The sequence below is a fragment of the Oncorhynchus gorbuscha genome, linkage group LG01 (genome assembly GCF_021184085.1).
Source record: "Oncorhynchus gorbuscha isolate QuinsamMale2020 ecotype Even-year linkage group LG01, OgorEven_v1.0, whole genome shotgun sequence".
Taxonomy (NCBI): domain Eukaryota; kingdom Metazoa; phylum Chordata; class Actinopteri; order Salmoniformes; family Salmonidae; genus Oncorhynchus; species Oncorhynchus gorbuscha.
Window position 1 is genome coordinate 96,523,737 of NC_060173.1, and position 12,181 is coordinate 96,535,917.

Consider the following 12,181-nt stretch of genomic DNA (forward strand, 5'->3'; position numbering starts at 1 on the left):
AATAACCAGACATGTCATCCTGCTAACTCCTCTGAAAGGGACACCCATGTTCTGGAAAAGACACAAGCGGTGTAACCATAGCAACATTATATCAGGCCATAACACAGTTACAGGAATAACCAGTCCTGTCCACTCCCCAACAGGTGCATGTCTAATGGAGTCTAATGACCCAGAGCACATATAGAGTGCACTAGTTTTGCTGACTATCCTGAAATGTATAATGGCCACACATGTTCTGGAAAATTCTCAATAGAATTAAATCAGAGAAGGGAAGAATCTATTTTAGACACAGAATTCTGAGGGAGAACCTGGAAACTTTATTTGCCGACTGCTCACACAACAGGACTGTTGCAAACCTGTTATTTTACACAGACCACACTACTGCCTGGCATACAGCTGTAACCAGACATTTCAGCTATACGACAAAGAAAGGCATCTGCAAGAGAAGGCATTTTTGAGGACAGCGAGAAGGATCAGGAAAACAGGTTTCTGACGGTAAACATGTACCAGAATGGCACTACAACAGGTATATCCTCCCCCCTGCTTGCCTACCACCACCAGAGCCAAGACCACACTAACATTTGCCTGCTGAGAGACAGGCTGCCCCCCCCCCCCCCCCCCGGAGGCTCACATGGGGACACCTACTACAGAGAGAAGCTCTCTGGCCCCCCCTTGACACACCCCCACACGCCCCTCCTTGTACACAGGCCCTGTGTACCCCAGCCCCAGACCGTAAAACCCACTGATTTGGCCATCCTCATTGACTCAAATGGGAAATTCATTCAAGAGGATAAACTCTTCCCCCACCACAAGGTGTCCAAAATATGGTGTCCAAAAACACAGGATGCACTCCACATCCTGTCCCAGTCTGACTTTGGCACACCAGTCCAGATTATTATTCACACCGGCACCAACAACCTGCAAGAGGAGCAGAAGAGAGTAGGCAGCTCTAGTCAACAGAGTAGCAGAGAGGGCCTTTGAGTGGTTCCCCAACTCCCACATCAAAATCTCCACTCTGCTGCCCCGCAAAAACTTTAATCCCCATACCATTCAGAAAGTCAACGCTGACATCACCAGAGGGTGTGGCCTACTCCCGAACGTACACGTTGCTCACCCAACAATCACCCCAGAGCATCTGCACCACCTGAGGAAGCAGACAGTAGGGAATGTGTGCCAAGTCTCTAAAGGACGTGGCACTTGGTAGACAAACATCCCATGCCGCAGAGGACCACCCAGAGTCCCCTACCAGACCACTGCACCACCAAGGAGCCCCAGGCCCTCTCAACCCACCACCAGACCCAGCGCACCCCACAGGCCCCACCCACCACCAAAGCATCACCACATCTATTGGCTTAGCCAGGCTGGACCGGGCCCAGCCTACTATCCCGCATCAGACTACCACCTCTACCAGACCAGAGAGGAAGCCCCACGGCCCAGACCTGGCCCCCCTCCACTCCACAGGGTCCAACAGCAGGACCAGCGCAGCTACGCAGAGGTCGTCAGAGGACAGGAGAACCCTGTCGGATTAAGTGAGATTAAACAGCTCCTCAAATACATCTGCACACGGACACACACACACACACACACATTGTACTAAAAGTTTACTTGTTCAATGAATAGGAACATATATATACAGTTGAAGTCGGAAGTTTACATACACTTAGGTTGGAGTCATTAAAACTAGTTTTTCAACCACTCCTCGAAATTTGTTGTTAACAAACTATAGTTTTGGCTATTTTGTGCATGACACAAGTCATTTTTACAACAATTGTTTACAGACAGATTATTTCATTTCTAATTCATTGTATCACAATTTCATTGGGTCAGAAGTTTACATACACTAAGTTGACTGTGCCTTTAAACAGCTTGGAAAATTCCAGAAAATTATGTCATGGCTTTAGAAAATTCTGATAGGCTACATGAAATCATTTGAGTCAATTGGAGGTGTACCAGTTGATGCATTTCAAGGCCTACCTTCAAACTCAGTGCCTCTTTGCTTGACATCATGGGACAATCAAAGGTAAACTGCCAAGACCTAAGAAAATAAATTGTAGACCCCCACAAGTCTGGTTCATCCTTGGGAGCAATTTCCAAACGCCTGAAGGTACCACGTTCATCTGTACAAAACAATCGTAGCAACATCTTTGAGACATTCTTGAAACATACTTTCAAAGTTGTGGCAAAATGCTTAAGGTCAACAAAGTCAAGGTATTGGACCTATATCCCATAGAAAACTTGTGGGCAGAACTGAAAAAGCGTGTGCGAGCAAGGAGGCCCACAAACCTGACAAAGTTACATCAGCTCTGTCAAGAGGAATGGGCCAAAATTCACCCAACTTAGTGTGGGAAGCTTGTGGAAGGCTACCTGAAATGTTTGACCGAGTTAAACCATTTAAAGGCATTGCCACCGAATACTAATTGAGTGGATGTAAACTTCTGACCCACTGGGAATGTAATGAACAAAATAAAAGCTGAAATAATTCTCGAAGACAGCCTTTTAACAAAGTGACTTTGTTTCAAATATTTTTTATTAAACACACTCAAGAATGGTGTATAGGTATACAAGACAGGTATACAATTATTATCTAAACATAAAAGAGCATACAGGAACAGCAAGACCCAGAGTTCTGGGTGCAAAACAAATAATACAAAACACGACATACAAAACAAGGACATGTAGAAAGAGACCGTAAGAGATTAGTTGTTTTTGGGGGTTGGTTAATCCGTTTAGGGACTCAGATACTCCCAGGATTATCAGAAGCGGGTCTGGATCTATTGAAGTCTCTAAAACTTCAGAGAGGATCCCAAGAATTCCACACTAATAACCATGCAAGCTAGAGCATAGGGCAAAGCAGTGGAGTAGTGTACCCTGCACAGCCTGACATTTATCACATGTAGGGGATGTATCAGGAAATGCAGTTTAGTTTTGGAATAGTGTAATCTGTGTAATACCTTGAATTGTATGAGACGATGTCTGGAATTAATGGAGCATGTGTGGATATGCTCCAAGCTCTCTTCTCAGTCTGCCACTGAGATGTCAGTCCCAAGTTCTTCCTCCCATTTTGCCTTGATGGCATCTGTAGAAGGTGTGCTAACAGATTGAAAAGCATCATATCAGTTTATCTGAGGTGGGACATATTTTTATGCATCCATCAAACATGGAAGGTTTAGCATTCCCAAATGTTGGGAGGTGTTTCCTAACGTGGTCTCTAATTTGTAGGTATCTGAAAAAATTACTTCTGGGAAGATAAGTTTCCCTCAGCAACTCAAAGGAAACAAAGGTCCCTTCTATGTATAAATCCCCTATGATACTTATCCCCAACTCTCCCCATCGCTCAAAGGTATTATCAAAGTTAGAGGGGGCAAAGGAGGAACTCCTGGCGACAGGGAGCATGAATGACATTGGTCTAAGCTCAAAGTGGACTTTAATTTGCTTCCAGATTCAGACTGTGCTATGTATAATAGGACTGTTACAATAAAGTGACATCTCCAGATTGACAGGCGACAAAAATCACAGTGCCAATAGATAAGGGGTGACACTCCTCACGCTCCATACTAAGCCAGCTGGATGCCGGAAGTGCATCATCCAGCAGAAACGTAACAACGGAGGTTAGCGGACCAGTATAAAATGTAAAATTTGGGAGAGACAATCCTCCTTCCATCTTGGATTTACAGAGGTGTTTTTTACCTATCCTGTGTGTTTTATAATCCCAGATGAAAGGATTGATAATTGAGTCCAGTTGTTTATGAAAGGATTTAGGTATGAATACTGGGATGTTCTGATATAGGTAGAGCAGTTGTGGGAGGAAGACCGTTTTAATGGCATTAATTCTTCCGAGCAGAGAAATTGGGAGAGTTCTCCAAAATAGTATGTTTGCCTTGAGTTTTTGTATCAGAGAGGGGAAATTCTCTTTAAATAGTAAGGAGTATTGTTTGGTAACTACAATTCCTAGTTAGGTACATTTTTCTGAAGATAACTTAAATGGGAGATGTTCTAGCCAGGTGGTGTTTTGCGACCGTATGGGCATTAATTCACTCTTGTTCCAATTTATTCTGTATCCTGAGAAGGTACCAAACAAATTGATCACATCAAGAATAGCTGGGATACTAGCCTGGGGTTCTGTTACATAGAGGAGGATGTAATCTGCGTATAGGGAAATCTTATTTAGAGTATCTTTAGTATTATAGCCGTGTATTGCTGCATGAGATCTAATCGTCTGAGCGAGCGGTTCGATAATTAGGGTGAAGAGCATAGGCGACAACGCACAACCCTGCCTTGTCCCCCTGTAAAGGTTAAATCGGGCGACAATGATTAGTTAGTGAGTATTCTGGCACAGGGGTTCCTATATAAAAGCATCTCCAATATTACATTTCTGTAGGACCTTGAATAGATGAGGCCTTTGACCAAGTTGAGTGGCCCTTTCGGCGTCAAGAGATATGACGGCAAGGTCCACGTTGGGTAACCTCTGAGAATACATAAATATTGAAGAGGCGCCTGAGATTGAAGAATTAGTTTCTGTTAGGGATAAAGCCGGTCTGATCCGAATGGACCAATTTGCCAATTAAAGTGCTAAGCCTGTTAGCCAGAGTTTTTGCTAAAATCTTTTGGCCTGTATTAAGGAGAGATATTGGTCTGTATGACCCTACCTCTTCTGGATCTTTCCCTATGTATAACTGTAATGAACGCTTCGTCCAAAGTAGAAGGGAGAGCTCCATCCTCATTGGCCTGAACCAACATTTTGTGCAGGTAGGGAGAGAGCATGTTGCTGAATGTTTTATAGAATTCACCAGGGTATCCATCTGGGCCCGGGGTCTTGCCACTCTTTAGAGATTGAATTGTTTCTCGAATTTCATCAAGAGATATTTCCTTATTCAGGAAGTTAAAATCTTCCTGGTTCAAGGCGGGAACATTACAAAATGTTTGCATAATTAAGGAGTTAGGATCTGCTTTAGATGTATATAGAGTCTCATAAAACTGCCGGAATCTGTCATTGATGTCTTTGGGGGAAGAGTGTAATTCCCCAGATGCAGATTTAACTTTGTGAATCATTCGATCACTCACATTTTTTCGAAGTTGTCTGGCGAGTAATTTGTGTGGTTTGTCACCAAACTCAAAATATTTTTGCTTGGCATAGAGAAAAGATTTAGCAATTTTAGCTGAGAGAATCTGATTATATTCAAATTTGAAAGAGGTAATTTTTTTATGTTTCTCCATAGATGGATGGTTAGCATTCTCCCTATCCAGTAAGTGAATTTGTCCCTCCAGTTCTTCCAGTTTTCCTCTGTTTTGCCTACTCCTGGCAGCCTGAAAGGAGATGATACAGCCTATCAGATAAGCCTTCAGTGTTTCCCACAATAATGCTGGGGAAGTCTGTGTTGTCGTTGGTATCAAAGAAAAATGTAATTTGGTCTTTAAGATATTCACAGAATGTTGGTTCTGTGAGTAGCTGAGGATTCAACCTCCAGACCCTCTCGTTTGGTACAATGTCACCCAATCTCAGGGAGAAGGTGAGTGGACTGTGGTCCGAGATTATAATATCATGATACCTCACATTACAGGTATAGGGGAGTAGTCTAGCATCCAACAAAAAGTAGTCAATTCGAGTGTAAACATTGTGAACATGAGAGTAAAAGGAGTATTCCCTACCCGTAGGGTTAGCGATCCTCCATATATCAAATAAGTTTGAATGTTTTATGTAGGTATTCAAGAATTCACTTGAATAGGAGGTAGGGGTTCACCGGGTAGAGGATCTATCCAAATATCAAATCAAATTGATTTATATAGCCCTTCGTACATCAGCTAGTATCTCAAAGTGCTGTACAGAAACCCAGCCTAAAACCCCAAACAGCAAGCAATGCAGGTGTAGAAGCACGGTGGCTAGGAAAAACTCCCTAGAAAGGCCAAAACCTAGGAAGAAACCTAGAGGAACCAGGCTTTCTGGCTGTGCCGGGTGGAGATTATAACAGAACATGGCCAAGATGTTCAAATGTTCATAAATTACCAGCATGGTCGTATAATAATAAGGCAGAACAGTTGAAACTGGAGCAGCAGCACAGTCAGGTGGACCGGGGACAGCAAGGAGTCATCATGTCAGGTAGACCTGGGGCACGGTCCTAGGGCTCAGGTCCTCCGAGAGAGAGAAAGAGAGAATTAGAGAGAGCATATGTGGGGTGGCCCGTCCTCTTCTGGCTGTGCCCGGTGGAGATTATAACAGAACATGGCCAAGATGTTCAAATGTTCATAAATGACCAGCATGGTCAAATAATAGTAAGGCAGAACAGTTGAAACTGGAGCAGCAGCATGGCCAGGTGGACTGGGGACAGCAAGGAGTCATCATGTCAGGTAGTCCTGGGGCATGGTCCTAGGGCTCAGGTCAGTTGAAACTGGAGCAGCAGCATGGCCAGGTGGACTGGGGACAGCAAGGAGTCATCATGTCAGGTAGTCCTGGGGCATGGTCCTAAGGCTCAGGTCCTCCGAGAGAGAGAAAGAAAGAGAGAAGGAGAGAATTAGAGAACGCACACTTAGATTCACACAGGACACCGAATAGGACAGGAGAAGTACTCCAGATATAACAAACTGACCCTAGCCCCCCCGACACAAACTACTGCAGCATAAATACTGGTCTAGCACACAGTTAAGGTCCCCTCCAATGATCAGATTAGTATGGGAGATATCTGGAATCAGGGCAAGGACTCTTGAAAAAAGAGGGGTTATCAATGTTTGGCCCATAGATATTTAGTAGAGTTACTGAGGTAGAGTGGATTTCTCCTATTACGATCACATACCGACCCTCTTTATCCGCAATAGTGGTTTTGTGTAGAAAGGGAATTCCTTTCCGTACCAGAGAAGGATTTGCTGCTGCGTCTTTGTCCGATCACATCGCTGCCTGTTTCCCTCTACCCAGATCAGTGGTGAGGTAGTTCTCTCTCTCATACTGTATCACCTGTTTGGTGTGTGTGGCTAAGCTGGACACCACAATACACTGTGCCTCTCATTTTGGCAATGAAGTTAGAGTGATACACTTGCCCCACCCACCTACACTTAAGTCTTGCAAAAATATATTATCAGACGAGAGTGCTTTCAAGTGGGCTAGGACCTTGCCTCTCTTAATTGGTTCGTTTAAATCCTTGACATTCCAGGAAGTGAATGTAAGCCCGCCCTCCTCTCATTTGTAGTTCCTATGGTGGCCTGCATAACATGTAACTTGATAAAAAGGTAAGAAAGCGCACCAAACCATCACTATCAGCATATGTAGCACCTACACCCGAGCAGTATCCCACCCCTCCCCCTGCAAGCACCTTTACTTCCCACCCTGTTACCCTAATTACCCCAACACTTACCCCCCCATCAACCCATTAATAGGCATGCACAAACAGGAGAGAAAAAAAGGAAAAATAAAAATAATAAACACATTGTCTGGCCGATGCCAAAGATGCACAGCACGACCTCGCACAGCACGACCTCGAACAAGAGGTAAAACAAAAATAAAATCCCAACTATATGTTCACCTCTCACTATCCTATAACTTCTACTAACATATGAACTAAGGAGGCTCCCGCGAATAAAGTGTTCAGTTAGCATCTAATAAACCTAAACAGAATAAGTTGCAACTTAAACATATTGCGCATTTAAGCGTCATCCTGGGTCAATCCCAGAGATAAGCAAGGTATAGCCTCAAGATTATATTGCTTAGCACTGCCGGTCAAAAAATAAACCATCCGCAACCGACATAGTCTTATATTATAGTCAGCCGTACCTTTACATACTGTGGGTCAGTTGATCAGAACAAGGATTTGGTAAATTAAACGTTTCCCCCAAGAAAAGAAAAAAAAACACACACACACACACACACACACACACACACACACACACATACTGTGGCAAACCTCTTCAAGGTTAGGAGCGTTTGTCACAAAATAAGTGGTAAACTGTCACCAAATCATCCAAGAATGAGAGTTCTTTCGAACAGGACAGTACCTGTGTGTTTGTTTCTCCGTCCTGGTCCACCCAGGCCGTAGGCGAGGTCAAGGATAGCAGTGTTCGGTACACGAATCAGGTTCTCGGTAGGTCCAGGTCCAAACGCCAACAGGTAAGTCCAAAACAATCCAGCTCATACACGGTAAATCCAGCCAATCTCTATAGTCTCTTTCTCTATTGTTCATAGATCCTTCCAGCCCTCACTCTTCCTCTTCCTGGTTTTCCTTGACCCTTTATCTCTGGGTCGGCTCCACCTTCTGAGGGTTCCCCTTGCTTCTGGGACTTGTAGTTTTGGCGGTCGGCCATTTTGTGATCTGTAGTTCTGACAGGGGTGGCCATTTTAGTGATTGGGCAGAGCCCGCTTATTAGTTCTGCTCTCACATATCTGCCATTTATCACTCGACCCCCTTCTTTGCTACACATCTCTCCCCCTAGATCCGACCCCCTAGGTCGGGCTACCGCACCAAAATATGCGTGCATGCGGGATAACCCATCCACGTTTCCCATTTCCATCCCTGCTCTGTGTTTCAAGTCAAAATTAAACGGTTGGAGACTCAAAAACCACCGCATCACCCGAGCGTTCTTCTCTTTAGCCCTATGCATCCAGGTGAGTGGGGCATGGTCACTGACGAGGGTGAAGTGGCGCCCCAACAGGTAGTATTTCAGGCAAAACTTTCTAGAGCCCACTTTACTGCCAGCGCCTCTTTCTCAACGACTGAGTAGTTGGTTTCCCGTGGTTCCAGCTTCCTGCTTAAAAACAGGATGGGGTGTTCCACCCCTTCTACCTCTTGGGATAGCACTGCTCCCAAGCCGACCTCTGAGGCATCCGTCTGAACCACAAACTCTCTCTCAAAGTCGGGTACCACCAGCACTGGATTACAGCAGAGAGCCTCCTGTAATGTCCTAAATGCTTTGGTGGCCCTTTCATCACATTTGACCATGTTTGACCATGCTCTAGTCATGTCGGTAAGTGGGGCGGCCACTGTGGCATAACTTGGATGAACTTCCGGTAGTAACCGGTCAGCCCTAGGAAGGCTCGAACCTGCTTCTTATTTACTGGTTTCGGCCATTCTCTAATTGCCTTCACCTTCTTACGTTGGGGTTTGATTAACCCTCTTCCCACAGTGGATCCCAGATACTCTGTTTCCTCTAACCCCACATAACACTTGGCAGGGTTTGCCATGATCCCTGCCTTTCTAAGGGCGTCTAATACTGCCTGTACCCGGGGTAAGTGGGATTCCCAATCTGGCCTGTAGATCCCCACGTAATCTAAATAAGCTGTGGTGTATGCTTTGTGCGGTTTTAGGACTTTGTCCATGAGCCGTTGAAAGGTGGCTGGGGCCCTGTGTAAGCCGAATGGCATGACGGTGTATTGAAACAAACCGTCAGGTGTTGCAAAGGCTGTCTTTTCTTTGGCCCTGGGGGTCAGAGGAATTTGCCAGTACCCTTTTGTCAGATCAAGGGTCGTAATGTACCGAGCATTACCAATTTTCTCCAGTAGTTCATCTCCTCAGGGCATGGGGTAGGCATCAAACTTGGAGATTTAATTTACCTTCCGAAAGTCGTTACAGACCTGCAAAGACACGGGCTAGACCACTCACAATGTGACTCTTTCGATCACTCCAGCTGTCAACATTTTCTCCGTCTCTGCTCGAATCGCGGCCTGTCGAGCCTCGGGTACCCGATATGGCCTCATGCTCACTTTTCTCCCTGGTAGGGAAACAATATCATGAGCCGTAACCTCAGTTCGACCAGGTACCTCTGAAAACACATCTCTGTTTTTCTGGATCAGGGTCTTTACCTCTTTCTCTATTGTTCATAGATTCTTCCAGCCCTCTCTCTTCCTCTTCCTGGTTTTCCTTGACCCTTTATCTCTGGGTCGGCTCCACCTTCTGAGGGTTCTCCTTGCTTCTGGGACTTGTAGTTTTGGCGGTTGGCCATTTTGTGATCTGCAGTTCTGACAGGGGTGGCCATTTTAGTGATTGGGCAGAGCCCGTTTATTAGTTCTGCTCTCACATATCTGCCATTTATCACTCGACCCCCTTCTTTGCCACAATACATACATACCCACACAAAAAAATCATATATAAAAATGTATATTTAAAAAACATGTAAATACATCCATATGCACATATACACATACAAACATTCATACCCCAGAATAACAATCTACACTGATTTAAAATATAACACATACATAATACTAAAATGCTAAGAGAAAATAGTAATAAAGTACAAATAGTAATTATATGTACGCACACCTACACAGACACAAGCACTACAGAGGTTCTGGTGGGAATCTAGTCGGGAAAGTGGCCCACGGCCAGACAAAGGCAGAACTGCACAAAACATCAACTTGCTAACCAGGTGTCTGCATCTGCCCCTTCCCAACCATCACCCCCAGTCCCCGGCAAGCAATAAATAAATGGTATGGTAGTAAGAATAATGTAAGGATACAAAGTTACTTTTTAACATGTTTTTTCATGTCTTAATGTTTTACCTTTGTTAGATCATTAGTACACATTTTAAATGGCATTTACAGATTTGATGTTTACAAGGAAAGTACTTTTATTCATGGTTGCTTTCATTGATTTTAACATGTACTTTTTAACAAATTTAAATGTAACTTTCAAATGCTGTGTTTTATGCTTTGTTGCCGTTTTTATGTGTATAAATGATGTAAAAAAATGTATGAGCTGTTTTTAAGGGAAATGTGTTAATAAAACTTTTCCAAAAGAAAAAAAACATCTGTTTATCAAAGTAAGGTGGATAACTCCTTGATCCTGCTTTGTGGCATTCGCCTCGGGTATTGATGTGTGTGGTGTGTCCAAGCAGCAGATTAATGAAGATCATTAGTCCTATAGGAATATCATTACTGCATGTCTCGTCCGTGCCCTAAAGCTGATCTGGGTACTGATCATCTGAGTAGAGATATAATTACATAATTAATTAATTACGGTTCCTCTTGTCCTGCTGCTGATGTACACGTTTGTAGTTGATTAAATTGATATGAGGTGACTGAAAGACAGGATGTGTCTCTTTTTCATGTGAATGCTTGTGCTTTTGTTTCCATGTAGAGATTCAGCTGGTGTTCAGTTCATCAGTTCTCCCCGTTGATCAATATCTCTATTTAAACAGGTTTAGAGTCATCCTTAACCCGATCAGGTGAAAATGTGAAAAGTTATCGAATAGAGATGAAACAAGGTTTATTCAAAAAGAAATCACAATTACAAAACATGATAATGGTCAACCCTGAAGTGAAAAACTCCATTCTAGCCTTACGTGTAATATAGAACAACACATTTGACCTCGTTCAGCAAGCTCATTTATTTTACACTACATCAAAGAACAAAACACAAATTAACTCTCCAATTTAAAGATTGTTCTATAATAACTTTTAAATATGATGTAATATTATCAGAATGAGAAATCAATGGTTATAAACTGAGGAACTGACGTCTGTGAAGTCACAGCTGGTTTGGCCCCATTGTGCTGTTGTTGCACAGCAGTCTTTCTGTTGCACTATTTCCTAGTAGCTCTTCTGGTTAATGTTGAGACTGGAGAAAGGTGTGGCTGCTGATCTGGACCATTGACCAATCTCTGGTGAATCCTTTACACCTCTGAGCCAGGGCTTTTGCTAGTTGTACCTGTGTTGACTTTGGGCAGAGTTGTGTCTTTAGAGATGACCACTGGCATGCTGGAGAAGTGTGCTCTTCACCGATGAATCACAGTTTCAACTGTACTGGGCAGATGGCAGACAGCATGTAGGGTGTCGTGTTGGCGAGCGGCTTGCTGATGTCAACGTTGTGAACAGAGTGCCCCGTGGTGGCGGTGGGGTTGTGGTTTGGGCCAGCATAAGCAACGGACAACAAACACAATTGCATTTTATCGATGGCAAGTTGAATGCACAGAGAAACTGTGATGAGATCCTGAGGCCTATTGTCGTACAATTCATCCGCGGTCATCACCTCATGTTTGAGCATGATAATGCACGGCCCGTGTCGCTAGGATCTGAACACAATTTTTGGAAGTTGAAAATGTCCCCGTTCTGGGATGCTCTGGATCGACATTGTGTTCCAGTTCCTGCCAACATCCAGCAACTTCACACAGCTATTGAAGAGGAGTGGGACAACATTCCACAATCAATGGACTGATCAACTCTATGCAAAGATGTGTTGTGCTGCATGAGGAAAATGGTGGTCAC